Raw genomic sequence first — 17,208 nt, 5'->3', positions numbered from 1 at the left:
GATGAGAAGAGAAGATCAGATAGGATGAAGGGTTCAAATAGGCTGAAAGGATCAGATTGGATGAGAGGATCAGATAAGATGGGAGGATCAGATGGGATGAAGGGATCAAATAGGATGATGGAAACAAATAGGATGAAAGGATCAGATGGTATGCGAGGATCAGATGACAGGATTAGAGAGGATGAGAGGATGAGATAGCATGATGGGATCATGTAGGATGAGAGGAACAGATGGGAAGAGAGGATCAAATAGGATGAGAAAATCAGATAGGACAAGAGGAAGAGATGTGATGAAAGTATTGGATAGGATGAGAGGGTCAGATAGGATGAGAGAATGATGATGATGAAAAACAGCGCCTTTCAATAGCAATTTGGTGACAAAAGAGTTTTGACTTATTCCCTGAATGAGTGATGAAAAGAAGACATATAAGTGCTGATGATTGTTGGACTTTAGGAGTGCAACAGGGTTGAAATATGAATTGAGTGGGGTTGAAGAAATTTGAACCCAAATTATTGGATATTATAATCTATGTTACCCAGGAAAATGGCAGGTGGGATGGGGGAGACTGGATTCTTTGAAAACATCAGTATCAATCACTTACATTTAATTAGAAATAATATTGATTTCATATTTTGGCACAAGGCCAGCAATTTCAGGGGACAGGGTAAGTTGATTACATCAACCCAAGTGTTCAAATGATTCTTATTTTATCAACTCTGAAAGGATGAAAGCTAAAGTAGACCTCGGTGGAATTTGAACTCAGAACATTAGGATAGACAAAATACCACAAAGCATTTCACCTGATATGCTAAGGATTCTACCAGCTCATTGCTTTAAATAAAAAATAATATTAATAATTAACCAATTCTTGTCTTTCTCCACTACATATTTATTTCTAATCTTCTTTACATTAACGATGTTAACACTAATTTAACATTTGGTTTTTAAGCAGATGGCAGCTCTAAATTATTTATTCTTTAAACAATTCCATATTCCTCCGCCACCCAGGATATCCTGTTATCTAATATTGTTCTTATTGATTAATACTGAATTGTGTTTTCTTTATTGCACAATTATTTCGTATTAACTTATGGAATGTTCTGTGAATTAAATACATTAATACTAATCTCACTAGTTTTTCATATCTGATAAAGTCTGGATTAGAGATGAAGAGAAATGAAAGAAAAACCAGGAAAGTAAAACGATGCAAAATTAGAGATCGTCATCATCATCATCATCATCATTTAACGTCTGTTTTCTATGCTGGTATGGGTTGGATGGTTTGAGAAGAGCTGGTAAGACCAGGAATTGCAGCAGGTTCCATTGCCTGTTTTGGTATGGTTTCTATGGCTGGATGCCCTTTCTAGTGCCAACCACTTTACAAAGTCTTCTGAATGCTTTCTACACAGAACCTGCACCAACGTTTTTCATGTGGTACCAGCACCACCAGGCTCATCAAGTACCTTGCAAAAACAAAAACCCCTCAACTGGGAAGGGTGAGTGTCTTTGGGGAGAAGCTTTGTGCCAGCTGAGAGATTTAAGTTGTAAAAGGGACAGCTGTAGGGGTCTTACTGCAAAGTAGATACATGGCTACCTCAGTTGGAAATCAAGGAAGTGGGCGTTGGGGGCAGATATTTTTACCGAAGCAGTTTAGGGAGAGAGAAAATAGAATTTGTTGAGGAAAAATGTGCAAGACAAAGTGAGAGTAAGAAGTAGAAAGAGTGCAACGGGGTACATCTCTGGGTGGCAGGAGTTTATTGAAGCAAAATTTGATAGGCAAGCAAACAGAGAGATAGAAAGCTATCAGCAAAAACAAAAGATAGAAATGTTTTGAACGTCTCAAATGAAAATACGAAGACAGAAGATGAGCAAATGGGAGTTTGCACGGAGTGTGGCTACTGGCTGAGGTAGTTATGTATGTTTACATATTGGAATCTGCAACAGAAATGACAAAAATATGTTTGTTATAACAGAAACACTTAAACTGCTAACAGCTGCAAAACATATCAAATGTGACAACAAACGCAGAAGCAAGAACAACATCTATAATAATGATAATAATAATGATAATAATACTATAGATGATACAAAAAATAACATCTCTAATGATAATGGCAGTAAACACTATAAAAATATTTGTCATAACAACATCTGCACAGACAGTACGCAGAGAAGCGGCAATAACAATAGAAGCAATGTTGGCAAAATTGGGAGAGATAAAATGTATGAAATATGGCAAAAAAATTGCATGGCGACACAATGAACAAGTAAAGCGACATTGCCAGAAATTGTTCTTTCAACTGATTGGTAAAGACTCGTTCAGCAACATTATTACAAGCACCAACTCACAGAGATGTTGTTTTATCATTCCTACTGGTACAACATCAGATTCTACCCTTCCCCATCAATTACTTATACACACCCTGTCATTCACCTATATACACCCTGTCACTCACAGTTACTACACACACTTGTCTCTTCTCTGGTTACCATTTCTACTAGGGTTTCTCCTCCCAAAAATATTTCTTCCAAACCTTCAGTTACAATTTCAAATTTCTTGCCCATCTTTTTCTTTTCTTTTTTCTTCTGTATTTATCAATCTTTTATCTTTAATCGTTTGTCTCTTGTTTCAGTCATTAGACTGTGGCCATGCTGGAGCACCACCTTGAAAAATTTTAATCAAATGAATCAGCCTCAGTAATCATTTTTTTGAAGCTGATACTTAGTCTATTGATACTTAGTCTTTTAATGAACTGCTAAGTTACAGAGACATAAAAGCTCCAACACCAGTTGTCAAGCGTTGCGGGGGGGGGGGGGGGGTGCAAATGCAGGTACACACACACGCGCACACACACACACACACACACACACACACACACACACACATACATATATGTATAAATAAATATATATATATATATGTATATATATCTCAAAGGATATTTCTTCAAAGCTTTATACCTTCTGTTCACAGAGATAAACTAGAGCAAAAAGCTGTAATGAGATTTTATATTATTAGTTATGTATTGTGAGAAAATGTTTTCTACCATAAAATTCCAGTCCCGATGCTTTAGGACAGGAATTGTGCAAGACTGAACCATGTGATGTGGATGACTGCTTGGTTTATGTACATAATGTATGTGTGATTATCTGAGCAATGTATTGAAGAGTAAAGGATGTAAACATTGGCAAAAGAACTGATATACTAGTGATTTCAAAGGAAGCACCTTGTAATATTTGTTCCATCCAAGTTGTACAGACAATCCCTTGTCATTCTTGCCATCAACAATGCGGTGAATGTTGGATTGGCAAATGAAAAATTTCTAACCAGCTACATGCTAGTCTTCCAAAATATAAGAATAACTGGACACAGAAGCAGAAAGAACAATCTAATGAGACAATGTGTTGCTTATGGACGTGTGTCATACAATAATAACAGATTGAGGAGAACTCCTTTCCAATGTGTAAGTTTTGGCATTAGGTAGCTTGACAGAAGCTACAAGGAAAATGTCAGGAAAGCAAACAAGTTATAGTTTATAAATTAAACTACTCTGCCAATCAATTATCTGTATCAATATCACAATAAAATTGATGTGAAGGGGAAGTGCTCGTCCCCTGTCAGTCTTGACCTTCGTAACCTTTAATATGTAACAACAAATTTAGGACCTGCAAAACTGTTAATAATTTTCAAAAGGATTTTCTTGCATAAATTTTGTATTTTTGTCAACTTCATTATTTTTGTAACTGTGTTTGTACACTTTGATGTAGGTTAACCAGGATTTCCATGTCATCACATATAAGTAATTCCAACAACATTTCCAGACTTTCAGATATAAGATCTACAAAGATGTTCAAAGTTTCTTCCTGAGCAGTTGTTACTGTAATATAAACTTAGCCCAGAAACAGCACAAGACTGTTTGAACTTCCCATAGAAACGAACAAATAAAATTTTCTTTGTATTCTTTGTTCATAACAGATTTGTTCCACTTTTTATTGTTGTGCAACTGTAAAGCCATTCTGCAAAATATTTAACAAGTTTTTACAATTTTTAATTCCACCAGCATCAATTTTAGAGAGCCAATCACAAATCCTAACTCTTGTACAAGCAAAGTCTAAGCGAACTAAATTCTTGTTATATATAACCTTAACGACTTGCTGGATATTGTTGTCTCCATGGACATATTCACAGGTCAGCATTTCAATGACATCAACATCCCTGTCTTGAGCATCAAAAGTTAGTTTTTCAAAGTGCTAACTTACTTAGAAAACATTTCTTTATGACTCTTTCTTTATGAATTCTGCTGGAAACGATCCTTCCTTTGAAGTACTGAAGCTATTTTCAATTTGTTGTTTGACAGAGAAGCTTTTAAATGGGAACAATTCACAGCAACATCGTTTGTAGCTGACAAGTTTTTGTTTGTTTGTTTGTTTGTTTTTTTTAAACTAATAAACGTTGGTCTTAATATTGTTGTTTTATTTCATTGCATGTAGAAAGCTAGCAATGATGTCTGAAGCATGAATGGTCAGGTCCTCAACCACCTACCCCTTCCACCTGATTTACTCCACCCTAATCAGTCAATAGCAGAATTCTGAAAATTCTGCACAAGGGAAACATGAACATCACGAGCGAAGGCAGCCCATCCAGGAGAGTAGCAACTCCGGGTAAAAAGTAACATTGAAGAGAGGAAACATGATAAAAAGCAACCACTTCCAGGCTGTAAAATGGTTGGTGATTGGAAGAGCATCCAGCTAACAGAACAAATTATGACATAAATACAATTAAATACAATCTAATTTCATAAACAGGCTAAACCATGGTCAGTGGTCAGGTAGTGGCCAGGTGGAAACATTTGGCTGGGCATAAAATCTTCCAGACAGTCATCAAACCATTATCTATATTCTCCTAGAGTAAAAGTTAAATGACTGAGAAACACTAGAAAATCTCGTACAGAAATTGAGAGACCAGAAAACAGGTTCAGAGAGGTTCAAGGTGGTGTTTGTCAAAAAGGGAAGAAGATCAATAACCAGTGATTGAAGTATGGAATACACAAAAGAATGGCCTTCTCCAACATCTTAACTCACTTTCCATTATTACTCCACTCTTACCCAGAACTTAGCCTGCCCCAAATTCCTAAAGCCCATTTTTATCCTCATCTACGACAGAGAGGAGTTTCTGAAGAGAATCTGCTTCAAGACACAAACAGACCTGTGGTTGGAGCTAAGTTCTAGTTAGAAAGAAGGTGATATGATGAGGAATTGTGAAGCAAACGGAGCCATAAAAACTAAGAGAAAGGCTTTGAGAGATTGGAAGAAGTGGGGGGTGGGGGCAGAAATACTGTCAAGTACTGAAAAGAAAACCTCAAAGTCAGATCGGATGTAAATATCTTTGAGAGAAGATGAAAGTGAGAGGTTTACCGATATTCTACAATGGAAAGATCAGAGGTATAAAGTGGTCTGTGAGTGTGAATGAAGATGCCCTGGCAGGAACAAGTGTTTGGAATAAATGCCATTATCAATACCAGGAAGAAAAAAAGGCTTGAAAATCGTAAGAATATGAGGAACAATTTAAGAATATGAGGAACAACACCAAAAAGGGAAATCAAGTATTGAAGGTGACTGTTGCAACCAAAGATATTAAGGTAGGGAAAGCAGCTGACGGTTTCTATATTCTGGGGACTACCAGCAATTGTAACAAGAATGTTGAAATGACCAACTAAAGCAGAGATTGCATTAATCATGAACACAGTCGATCAGGAAGTAGAGAGAGGCATCATGTGCAATGATTGTAGCATTGTCACCAACTGTTACAGGGACAAATGAAATATCTAAAAAAGAAGAAGTGATGACAGAAGTATGAGACTGATGAAATTAACAGAAAGTGTTATAGCATGAATAATTGAGAAGAGAACTAGATGAAACACAGCCTGCTTTTGGCAATTATGGGAAAGGACTTTGGCTGAGTTCCATGCTCTGTGGTCAGGTGATAGATAAGATGTAGATGAATGACTTGTGAAAGCCATGCAAACCATGTGATAGGTGTGAAAATCAGCAAGGTTTGTGATGTGTATAGCGAGGAATTTTTAGCTTCCACCCAAGTGTTCACCAGGGCTCGATTCTTTAACCCCTACCATTTATTATAATTCTTTCGGACATCACAGAAGAGTTTAAGATCAGCTGTCCATGGGAACTTCTGCATGCTGATGATTCGCTTTGTATAAGTGAATTTGTTAAAGATTTAGAGAAGAAATGTTTCATGTGGAAAGGAAACCAAGTATTGAATGACCTCAAAGTAAATCTATCAAAGACAAAAGTAGAAAATAAAACATATCTCTAATGCTATTCAAGAAATGGTCATGAGAAAAGTTCTGTGTAAAAATTCCATAGGGTGTACAAGAAGTGTAGTCAGATTCCAGACAGTTTACAGTGAACAAATATATCGTAATAGGCCAGATACACAGGAGAATTTAACAGTAAAAACACCTGTGAAATGAACTCATCATCATCATCATCATCATCATCATCATCATCATCATTTAACATCCGTTTTCCATTCTGGCATGGGTTGGATGGTTTGACAAGTGCTGGCAAGCCAAAGGGCTGCACCAGGTTTCATTTGTCTGTTTTGGCATTGTTTCTATAGTTGAAAGACCTTCCTAATGCCAACCACTTCACAGAGTGTACTTGGTACTTTTTATGTGGTGCCAGCACATGTGCTATTTACATGACACCAAGGATCTAGAGAAGCAGCTGATAGTTCTTGTTATTGGTGCAATTAAACAGTGGCTGTGATTGTTTCAAAGCCATAGTGACCAGAGTAAGAACTGGGTGGTAAAAGTTCTTGGAGTTGTTACCTCTGCTGCCAACAAAATGATTCTCATTTCTCAGATTATGTGAAAAGTAGATTGTCTGATGTTTGTGAACAAAATGCTTTGCATCAATGCAACACAAAACATGGGCATTGGGTGTGAAGAATGTCCAGACAGTCGAAAGAAATTGAACAAGTTTGCCTCACTTGGTGCTTGAATGTTGAAGCAGAAATGGACAGCAAGAAAAAGTGGACAGAATGGACAGAAGCAGACTCTGATGCAGGTGAAGAATAAGAGTCGGGGAAAAAACATTTCAAGAGATATTCAAGTGTAGAAGAGAGAGGAAGAGACAAGAAGAAATGGTGAGATTTGATCTCAGGATGCTGATCTTCACAAAAGAGATGAAAAAGACTGTGGCAATGGATAAACATGATACTGAAGAAGACTCAAATGACCACACTATAAAGAAAGAAAAAAGAGATATAAAATGATAACAGTGACCATGAAAATGGTGGTGGTGGTGGTGGTGGTGATTCCAATCTCAATGAAAATTACCATACACAGAAAATCCCACACTAACAACATGTATGACAATCATACAAACACACATGTATGTATGTGATGATATACATGCATACATATATATATGTATGCATGTATGTATAATGGATCGTACATATATATATATATATATATATGTATATACGAATGCAAGCACTTACACACACACACACACATACATGCATACATACATATATGAAAAGCCATATATCTCTATACATATGTCCATCCATTTCATATATAATGCTGAAATTGTTAAAATTTCATCTCTGATCTCTGCTAATTGATTTAACTTCAATGCAAACAAATTTTATGTAAATTTAATGTAAAAATGTAAACAGGGCAATCCAATTAGCCTATGTGCAAAACAGGGTTAACATTACAGTTTTGCAGCGAACATATTTTGCATATATCAGTAAAATCTTTATCAATTATTCAACAGCCTTGGTTCACCAACAGAAAATGGCTTTGTTGGACAAATAGTAAACTCATGATCCAACTTAATCTTTAATCTTTCTTTGATCAATATGAGTATCAAGCTGTTGAACTAAATATCTTTCAGTATTCACTTCTAATACTCTGGTTTGAGTTCAAATCATCCCAACATCATCGTTATGGTTTTTCTTTCGAAACTCCATAAATCAAGAACCAGGCAAATGTTGGAATTGGTTTGGTAAGCTCTTGCCTTGCACCTCAGACAACTCCAGCATGGCCACAGAGCTTTCTGTTCTATGGTGTTTAGTGTAGCTTAGTGGTTAAGGTGTTCAGCTCATGATAGTAAGGCCATGAGTTCGATACCCAGAGGTGCATTGTGTCCTTCAGCAAGACACTTAACTTCATGCTGCTCCAGTCCACTTAACTGGCAAAAACGAACTGTACCAGTAATTCAAAGGGCCAGCTTTGTCATGCTCTGTGTCATGCTGAATCTTCCTGGGAATTATGTTAAGAATATGCATGTCTGTGGAGCACTCAGCCACTTGCACATTAAATTCAGGGTCAGGCTGTTCCATTGATGGGATCAACAGGAACACTCACCATTGTAACCAATGGAGCACCAGCTCTATTTTTAAGAGATGAGGAATTATGTACATTATTTACATTTGTGTAGTGGTTAACAGCATGGGCTACTAACCCCAAGATTCTGAGTTCGATTCCAGGCAGTCTGCCTCAATGATAGTGGCTAGTTCTGAGTGTTAGCCACTTTCAAGTTATGCTATTTCTTGAAGGTTATTAATGTGATTCTTCCTTCCCTCAAGACTTTCTGTCGCCCATCAATGTGTGTTCCATAAGTTTATGATGACAGTTGCCATTCTCTTTGATATTTTTCTCAGCTTCTCAAATGGCTGCTAGAGCTAGTTGCTGTTTCGGTTTCTATGTAAAACGAACCAGAGAGTCTTGTGTGAAGGTTCGTAACAGCAGTTTCCATTGCATCCTCACCAGTTCCTTCACCAAATTCTCACAGGATTTGAGAATCATAGGCATAAGTTTGTGATGCTGTGACTTGCAGGTGAATTGTGTCTGAGTGAGAGTTACACAACCCATGTCCAAGCTTGCTTTGATCAAGATGCGTAGTGTATAAAGTGGATGACTAGGACTTCGACAGTATTTCATCAAGTTCATAGAGATTTCCTTTCCATTACTGCTTGAGTGAGGCAACTTTTTAAGTGTTTGCCCCACCATTGCTGCCAAGCCCTCAGTCCACCAGAATCAGCTTCCCATTCTGAGATCAGACTTGTGACTTGAGAACAACTCTTACCTGCTTTAACCTGCCTGTCAAAGTGTTGTATTTACCAAAGTGAGATCATTGTGTGAGCTTCAATTTCTTGTCAAAGACAAAATGTGAGTGATGTGCCTGAGGGAACACAATAAATGCTTACCACCAGAAGTAATAACTTCCTGAACATGTAAAACCCTATAAAAACACTAATAAGCTGATAATTAACCTTTAACTTTCAAAAGAAAGGTGACTAATTCAAAACCAGTTTGGAACAACATACATATTCTGAAAATAAACACATGCAGATGATCAACAAACAAATCAATTGAAATATAGTGTTGTTATAAAATATATAAACTAAAGATGAGGTTAATAATGTGGAAAATTGTAATTTTAAAAGCTGACCAATCTACGAAAATACTTAAGAGAACCGTGTCGTATAAAACAGAAATGAAATCCCAAGCTAGCAAAGAGTATGACTGTTAAAATTACATTAATGTCATTGTAAAAGGCACAAATATGACACAGTTCTCATCTCAGTCATCGTCTGGGTATCTGAAGTGTTGATTCTCTCCCATAAATCAATATGCTGGATTAAGAACATTTCATCTCTGTCACGTCTATCCTCTGTTGTCTTCTTAATGTTATATTTTATATCCATTATTGTCATACTAAAATGGTTTGGACTGTTCTGCTTGATTTAAGCAATTACAAGAATTGTTAATTATTCTGAACTGTTATGTGGATACAACAATGAATGATAAAACAAAGCAAGGAGTTAAAAGGTATTCGGCAATGCAGTAATGTGACAAAATAATATAAGATACGATAAGATAGTAAAATGACGTAAGTAAAATGACTGGAAACGTTTTATTGGTTTGCGGGTTTGATGTTTAGCAACTATAAAAATGAAGGAAGTGGTAGAAATGGGTAGTTGGGAGTGAGAGATGTACAGATGGACGAAGTAATTGAGAAATATATAAAACCTGGCACCCTTTCAGCTACAACGATAAGGGTTCCAGTTGATCTGACCAATGGAACCACCTGTTTGTGAAATTAACGTGCAAGTGGCTGAGCACTCCACAGACAAGCAGGCCCTTAATGTAGTTCCCAGGGAAATTCAGCATGACACACAAAGTGACATGGCTGGTCCTTTTGTATTACAGGTACTCCTCAATTTTGCCAGCTGAGTGGACTGAAATGAAGTGTCTTGCTGAAGGGCACAGTGTGCTGCTGTGAAACAAACTGATGACCATATACACTTGTGAGCCAAATATTTTGACCACTTAACTATGTACCTTCACTGAGAGAGAGAGAAGGAGAGAGAGAGAAGGAGAGAGAGAGAAGGAGAGAGAGAGAAGGAGAGAGAGAAGGAGAGAAGGAGAGAGAGAGAGAGAGAGAGAGAGAGAGAGAGAGAGAGAGAGAGAGAGGAAAGAGATGAATTGAGGAAGAGACAGATACATAGATAGTGTTGACACAAGTTATGTGAAGTCATGTTTGGTTTTAACAGAATCTCACAAAATAATACGACTGAATGACAAATCATTGCAGGATTGAAGCGATGTGACTAGTTTCAATTCTGTTGCTTAGTAACAGTGAATGCTTTTGGCTCAAAACATTAATCTCCAGCTGATGTGATGTTTTATTTTGTATTTTCATTGATTTATTAATGGTGGGCAGATGGAGTTTGACTCTTTTACTGCTCACAGATATTAAATATGTAATTCCATGTGTCCAGATTATCCCTGAGATTTAGCCGGAGGTTCTGTTTCTTAATTAATTGTCATCTGCTAAACTCTGAGATTTTGTATCTCTTTCACACATAAATCTATGATGAAATACCGAGTTAAATGATATGACTTGACAAAAATGGCCTGAAATTCTCAGATATCATTTGCCATTTTGTCAACCTGGTGTATATTGCTCCACACAGTCAAGAAAACTTATGAACAATGTTTGTTTTTAAATACAGTGGTCAGTTGATCCATTCTTTGAGTGGACTGATCCATGGTTTGATGACAATTTTATTGTGTGTGGTTGTTGTATTCGCTGTGAGACAGGGCCTAGCAAAGTGTAATTCTGACATAACTATCATACATTATCATGCTGGCCACAGTATGGTACTTCTTTATATAACACTTTAAGGTTCGGAGCTGGTACAGTTGTAGGACTGTTAGAAAAAATGCCTTGCAGTGTTTCTTCAGGCTTTTTACATTCTGAGTTCTAATCTTGCCCATGTCAACTTTGCCTTTATGGGGGTCAATAAAATAATGGACATTCTTCAAAATTTCTGTCTCTCTGCCTAAATCAAAAACAATTATAAAACTTGTCAATGGAATTTCTCTCTCCTCACCATAACACAGAAGGTTGATTTCTCTCCCTCCCTTTCTCTCTCTCTCTCCCCCTCTCTCTCTCATTATCTCTCTCTCTTATTTTCTCTTACCTTCCTACTGGGGTATCACCTCTACATTTCGCTTCCTCTGTCATACTCTGGTGGTGGCGGTGGCGGTGGTGGTGGTGGTGGTGGCAGTGGTGGTGGTGGTGGTGGTGGTGGTGGTGTCAGTGGTGGTGGTGGTGGTGGTGGTGGTGGTGGTGGTGGTGGCGGCGGTGGTGGTGGTGGTAGCAGTGGTGGTGGTGGTGGCAGTGGTGGTGGTGGTGGTGGTGGTGGTGGTGGTGTCAGTGGTGGTGGTGGTGGTGGTGGTGGTGGTGGTGGTGGTGGCAGTGGTGGTGGTGACAGTGGTGGTGGTGGTGGAAGTGGTGGTGGTGGTTGTGGTGGTGGTGGTGGTGGTGATGGCAGTGGTGGTGGTGGTGGTGGTGGCAGTGGTGGTGGTGGCAGTGGTGGTGGTGGTGGAAGTGGTGGTGGTGGTTGTGGTGGTGGTGTTTGTGGTGGTGGTAGCAGTGGTGGTGGTGGCAGTGGTGGTGGTGGTGGTGGTGGCAGTGGTGGTGGTGGCAGTGGTGGTGGTGGTGGAAGTGGTGGTGGTGGTTGTGGTGGTGGTGGCAGTGGTGGTGGTAGCAGTGGTGGTGGTGGCAGTGGTGGTGGTGGTGGTGGTGATGGCAGTGGTGGTGGTGGTGGTGGTGGCAGTGGTGGTGGTGGCAGTGGTTGTGGTGGTGGTGGTGGCGGTGGTGGTGGTGGTCGTCGTCGTGGTGATGTTTCTTTTTCTCTTACACTCTTATCTTCTTTCCTCTTTCTCCCTGCTGCTCTCCCCTTCATTGACACCAGTGTTAGGTGCTCTCTGCCACCATCTCTTCACTGCCCTCTTCTTTCACAAAATGTGCTTCCCTGCCATCAATGGACAGCATCTCTTCAAAATATCTCTGTATGCAGTCTCTACCCACAACATGGCTCTCTCTCTCTCTCACACACACACACACACACACACTTCCGTCAATGAAGTGAGTGGCTGCAGTCATTCCTGTATTCCAGGATTTGTGGATATCTTTTACCTTTTACTTGTTTCAGTCATTGAACTGTGGCCATACTGGGGCACTGCCTTGAAAAGTTTAGTCAAACAAATCAAACCCTGTACTTATTCTTTAAAGCTTGGTACTTATTCTAACAGTCACGTTTTGCCAGACTGCTAAGTTGTCAAGTGGAGGTGGAGGACAAACACACACATGCACACAAAGACACACAGATTGGTAACATGCATACACACACACACACAAACACACACATATATATGACAGACTTCTTTCAGTTTCTGTCTATCAAATCCACTCACAAGACCTTGATCATGCTAGCTCAAGATGCCACATAGTGGGACTGAACTCAGAACCATGTGGTTGGGAAGCAAGCTTCTTACCAAATGACCACACCTGCACCTATATGGAGAAACTGTGTGAAGAAATATGTTGTTCTTCATAGAATTGGATTTCGGTTCACCCTGAAGGGAAGGACATAATGAAGTCCACCAGTTTAAAGGGTCAGCTGGTGTAGGGAAGTCAGCATCAAATTTGATGTTGTTGTGGAAAGCAGAGAAGGTCTCATGATTCTGAACGTTCTTACCTTTAGAATTGGCCAGCAGCTCAAAGACATCCTCATCTTCCCTCTGGTACAACATGATGTGTCAGAAACCAGTAAAAGATTAAAAGGAAAATAAGTGTCATTCTTTGAATTTTCACCATATTTTTCATGACCATTTCTCTATAAATCAAATCTATATAACTCTCTTGCATTTCTCTATGCAATCATATTATTTACAATATTTATTCTTTTGGAAAAGGCATATCAACCACACAATCCCATATTTCTTGGCTTTAAAACATAAATCTCTATATTTCTGTATGTAATGAAATCGTTTTTATTATTAAAAAAGCCAAAAATTACTTATTGGAATTTTAAAACAGTTTTGATTATCTTTTCATTTTCATTCTCATTTTTTTTTCTTTGTTTCTTATTTCATTTTCATTTTGTTAACATGGAATACTTTTATTGACAACGAAACTATTTTATTTCTGTTATTGCCTACATCACAAAACACTTTCCAAGGAAAACATTCTTCATTTTCGCTTTTTATTCAATCTAAAAACTATGAGATTGTTCCCTATATTCAATGGGTTGTCATTGCATGTACAAATATTGGATCAAATAATATAGCTTACATTCTTTGTCTTGTTAATTTATTTATATCCAAATTCCCAAACCTTAATCCTATATCAGGATTGTTGAATCCTGTAAAAACGTTTATTAAGACATGTAAGGAATGGAATATGTTTATGTATGGGAAAATACTATCCAGCTACGATTATTCATGAATTCAAGTAGCACTTCAGTATACATACACATGCATATACACACACATATGCACACACATATACAAACAGCTATGCATATACACACTTTTACATATATATATATATATATATATATATATATATATATATATATATATATATATATATATACAAACATGCAGATATACACATGCACATACATACACACAGACAGAGGGATAGAGAGAGAGAAAAGAGAAAGAGAGGGGGAGTAAGAAAGAGAGAGAAGGGAAAGGAGAAGGAGGGGAGGAAGGGAGGTGTAGGCATAGCTGTGTAGTTAAGATGTTTGCCTTGCAATGCCATGGTTTCGTGTTCAAACCTAATACACAAAAGTTTGAGCAAGAGTCTTCAACTACAGGTTCCAGTTGAATAATAAGGTCATTGGAAACTGTACAGAATCCTACATATCTATGTGCTTTTGCAATGTGTATATACGAGGGTGGGCTGTTGAAAAGTTTATAGGCTGACTATGAAGGTTGATGCCAGAGTTCAGTTTTAGGGGATGCAAAAGGCATTGTGCTTATTGACTATCTTCAAAAGGGTCACACCATCAATGGAGACTACTATACCAAGTTGCTGTGGCTATTACAAAAGAATATTCAGTCCACTCAGCTGGCAAAAATGAGTTGTACCTGCATTTCAAAGGGCCAGCCTTTTCACACTCTGTGTCAAGCTGAGACTCCCTGAGAACTACGTTAGGGGTACACCTGTCTGTGGAGTGCTCAGCCACTTGCACGTTAATTTCACAAGCAGGCTGTTCCATTGATCGTATCAGCTGGGACCCTCATCGTCGTAATCGACGGAGTGCTTCTAAAAAAAAGCAAAAGAATATCAAGGCCAAACAGCCAGGAAAATTGACTAAAGGGGTTTTGTTTCATCAGGACATTGCCCAAGCACACAAGTCCTTCATTTAATTGACTGCTGTGCATGACTGTGGCTTTGAACTGGTTGACCAGTGTCCCTATTCTCCTCATTTGGCCCTAACATGAAAAAAACCACTTGTTTGGGAACCAGTGTCACACTGCTGCTGATGATGATGACTTGTTTTGAGCAAAACAGGATGAAAGCTTCTTCAGGAATGAGATCCAAGCACTGCAACATCGATGGAAGAAGCGTGCGGACTGCAAGGGGGACCATGCTGGAAAATAAACCTCATTTAGTTACATACCATGAGGGAGTATTTGTTTATGCCTCTCTTGACTTGGCCACCACTTGGGTAACAGTGATGTAGTCTTATGGCCAACTTAAACAACACAACCAGCAACTCAAAGATTTTCATGTGCAAAAGACTAATGGAATACGGTGCCACATTTGATAACAAAGCTTGACACAATGACATGACCAGGTTTTAAAGGTAGAGAGAGAGTGAGTAACTAAATATAAAATGTTGCTATGTCACAAATAATTTTTAACTCATTGTACATTTTCGTTTTGTGTTTAGAATGACAAAAATAAACAGCACAAGGAAAATGCAGTTTTAAAAGAAGCACAGAATTGTTATCTTGTATTTAAAACCAAAACAATAGAAATAGTTTTTGTGTGTAAGCTCATAAATTTCAAAAGTTAATAAAAAAAAGCAGAAACTGTTAATTATTTTTATTTCAAGCATAAAATGAAAACAAAACGAAGCAATATGAAAAATATATGAAGGTACAACAATAGTCTCTTTTCTCTAGAATTTATTCTATCAAAGTTATTTATTACTTCATTATAATTTACTTTAGTAACCAAGTCTCTTTCAATGAAAAGCAAAACTAACTCGGAACAATCCATCATTTCTCATTATAGAATAAAAATAGGATTTTATGTATTTTAGTCAATCTTTCAGCATCTGTGCCAGTTATTGGAAAGGTCAAAGAAGCAGGATACAATATGCGCAGGTTCGGATAAAGGATGGTCAGTTTTCCCATTCTTATGTTGCTTCTCTGTTCGTATTCATTATTTCCATGTATTTGTAAGAAGTGGATGTGTTTAAGCTAATAGCTTTAATATATGGAAATCTATCAATTAATATTAGATATAATGTGTGCATTAGAATTTAAAAAGATAAGCTGAAAGAGTCAGTTTTGCAATGAATAATGCATATGCTTCGTTTGCAAACCAAATCTCTAAACAGGTTATGGCTATTCCAGTGGGTGGGGAAGTGTGTTCCTTTACTTGCAGATCTTCATTTATCATGGTGCAAGTTTTGTTTTCAGAAAGATTTATGCAAAAGTTAGAAGTTAGGTTCCACCGGTGCAACTTCATGGATATTGTAAACTCTTTGATTGTATATTCATTCCTTATTCGGGCATTTTTTGTGAGTATGCAAAATATATCCATGGGATTTCAGAACCAAAAGAAATGGCAAAGTGCTTAGTAAATTTAATTATCTTGACATTACAATCGAAGTGTGTAGTCAGTTCTTGCTTACTAATCAATATAATAAAACTGATGAATTCAGATTTAAGGTAACCGTTTTGCCATGTGTTGTAAGCTGTTTACCTCATGAAGTGTCTTACCTTGTGTTCACGGCTCAGATTATAAGATTTAGGAAAATAATTAACAAACATGATTAAGCAAGTAAAAATTGGATTACACAAACGATACACAGAGTTTTAATACTAAAAGATTTATTAAGAAATTTAAATCTATTCTCGATGCACGCAGTAATATTTTCTATAAATACAGAATGATTTTGAGTTTACAGCTGGCAGCTAAATCAAAAGATTAAAATGATTGAGTGATAGGTTCATCATAATAAAATACAAATGGAATGAAAGCACAAGGTTTCTTAATGCCAGGAATTTGATTAAGCAAATAGTTACACCAAAATATATTTAGTATTAAAAGATTAATTAAGAAACTTAAGCATATTTGGGATGTACACGACATTATTTTTGAATGAATAAAGAATCATTTTAATTGACAACTCCAAGCTAAATTAAAATTCTATCATAAAATAAGTTGTCAGTAATGCAGGCAATTATGGGATTGCAGAGGAATGTCTTTGCAGTCAAATGGTTATGTTTAGACTGCCTAGAGTTTAAGTGAAAGAATAGCCTGGAATGGTCATTGAGTATTTTGTTTCAACACTGCTCATTGGATGATTACTTCCATTTCTGCCCTATTTAGGTTGACTCCGGCTTTTTTTAGCCAGAATTCATGACGGGGACAAATGGCCAGAACAGGTTTCCAAGTAGAAATGGTAACTTTTGAGGATAGTATTCAGTTATTTATTTTACAATTCAGTTTCATGTTTAATTGATTTGTGTTAGATTTAGGTGTGAAGTCACATGGCTTGGTGCTTAGGGTATTCAACACATGTTCGTGAAGTTGTGAGTTCAGTTCCTGGCAGTGTGTTCTGTCCTT

Source organism: Octopus bimaculoides, chromosome 5 (assembly GCF_046866305.1).
Source record: "Octopus bimaculoides isolate indiv1 chromosome 5, ASM4686630v1, whole genome shotgun sequence".
Classification (NCBI taxonomy): Eukaryota; Metazoa; Mollusca; class Cephalopoda; order Octopoda; family Octopodidae; genus Octopus; species Octopus bimaculoides.
This window is presented reverse-complemented; position numbering follows the sequence as displayed.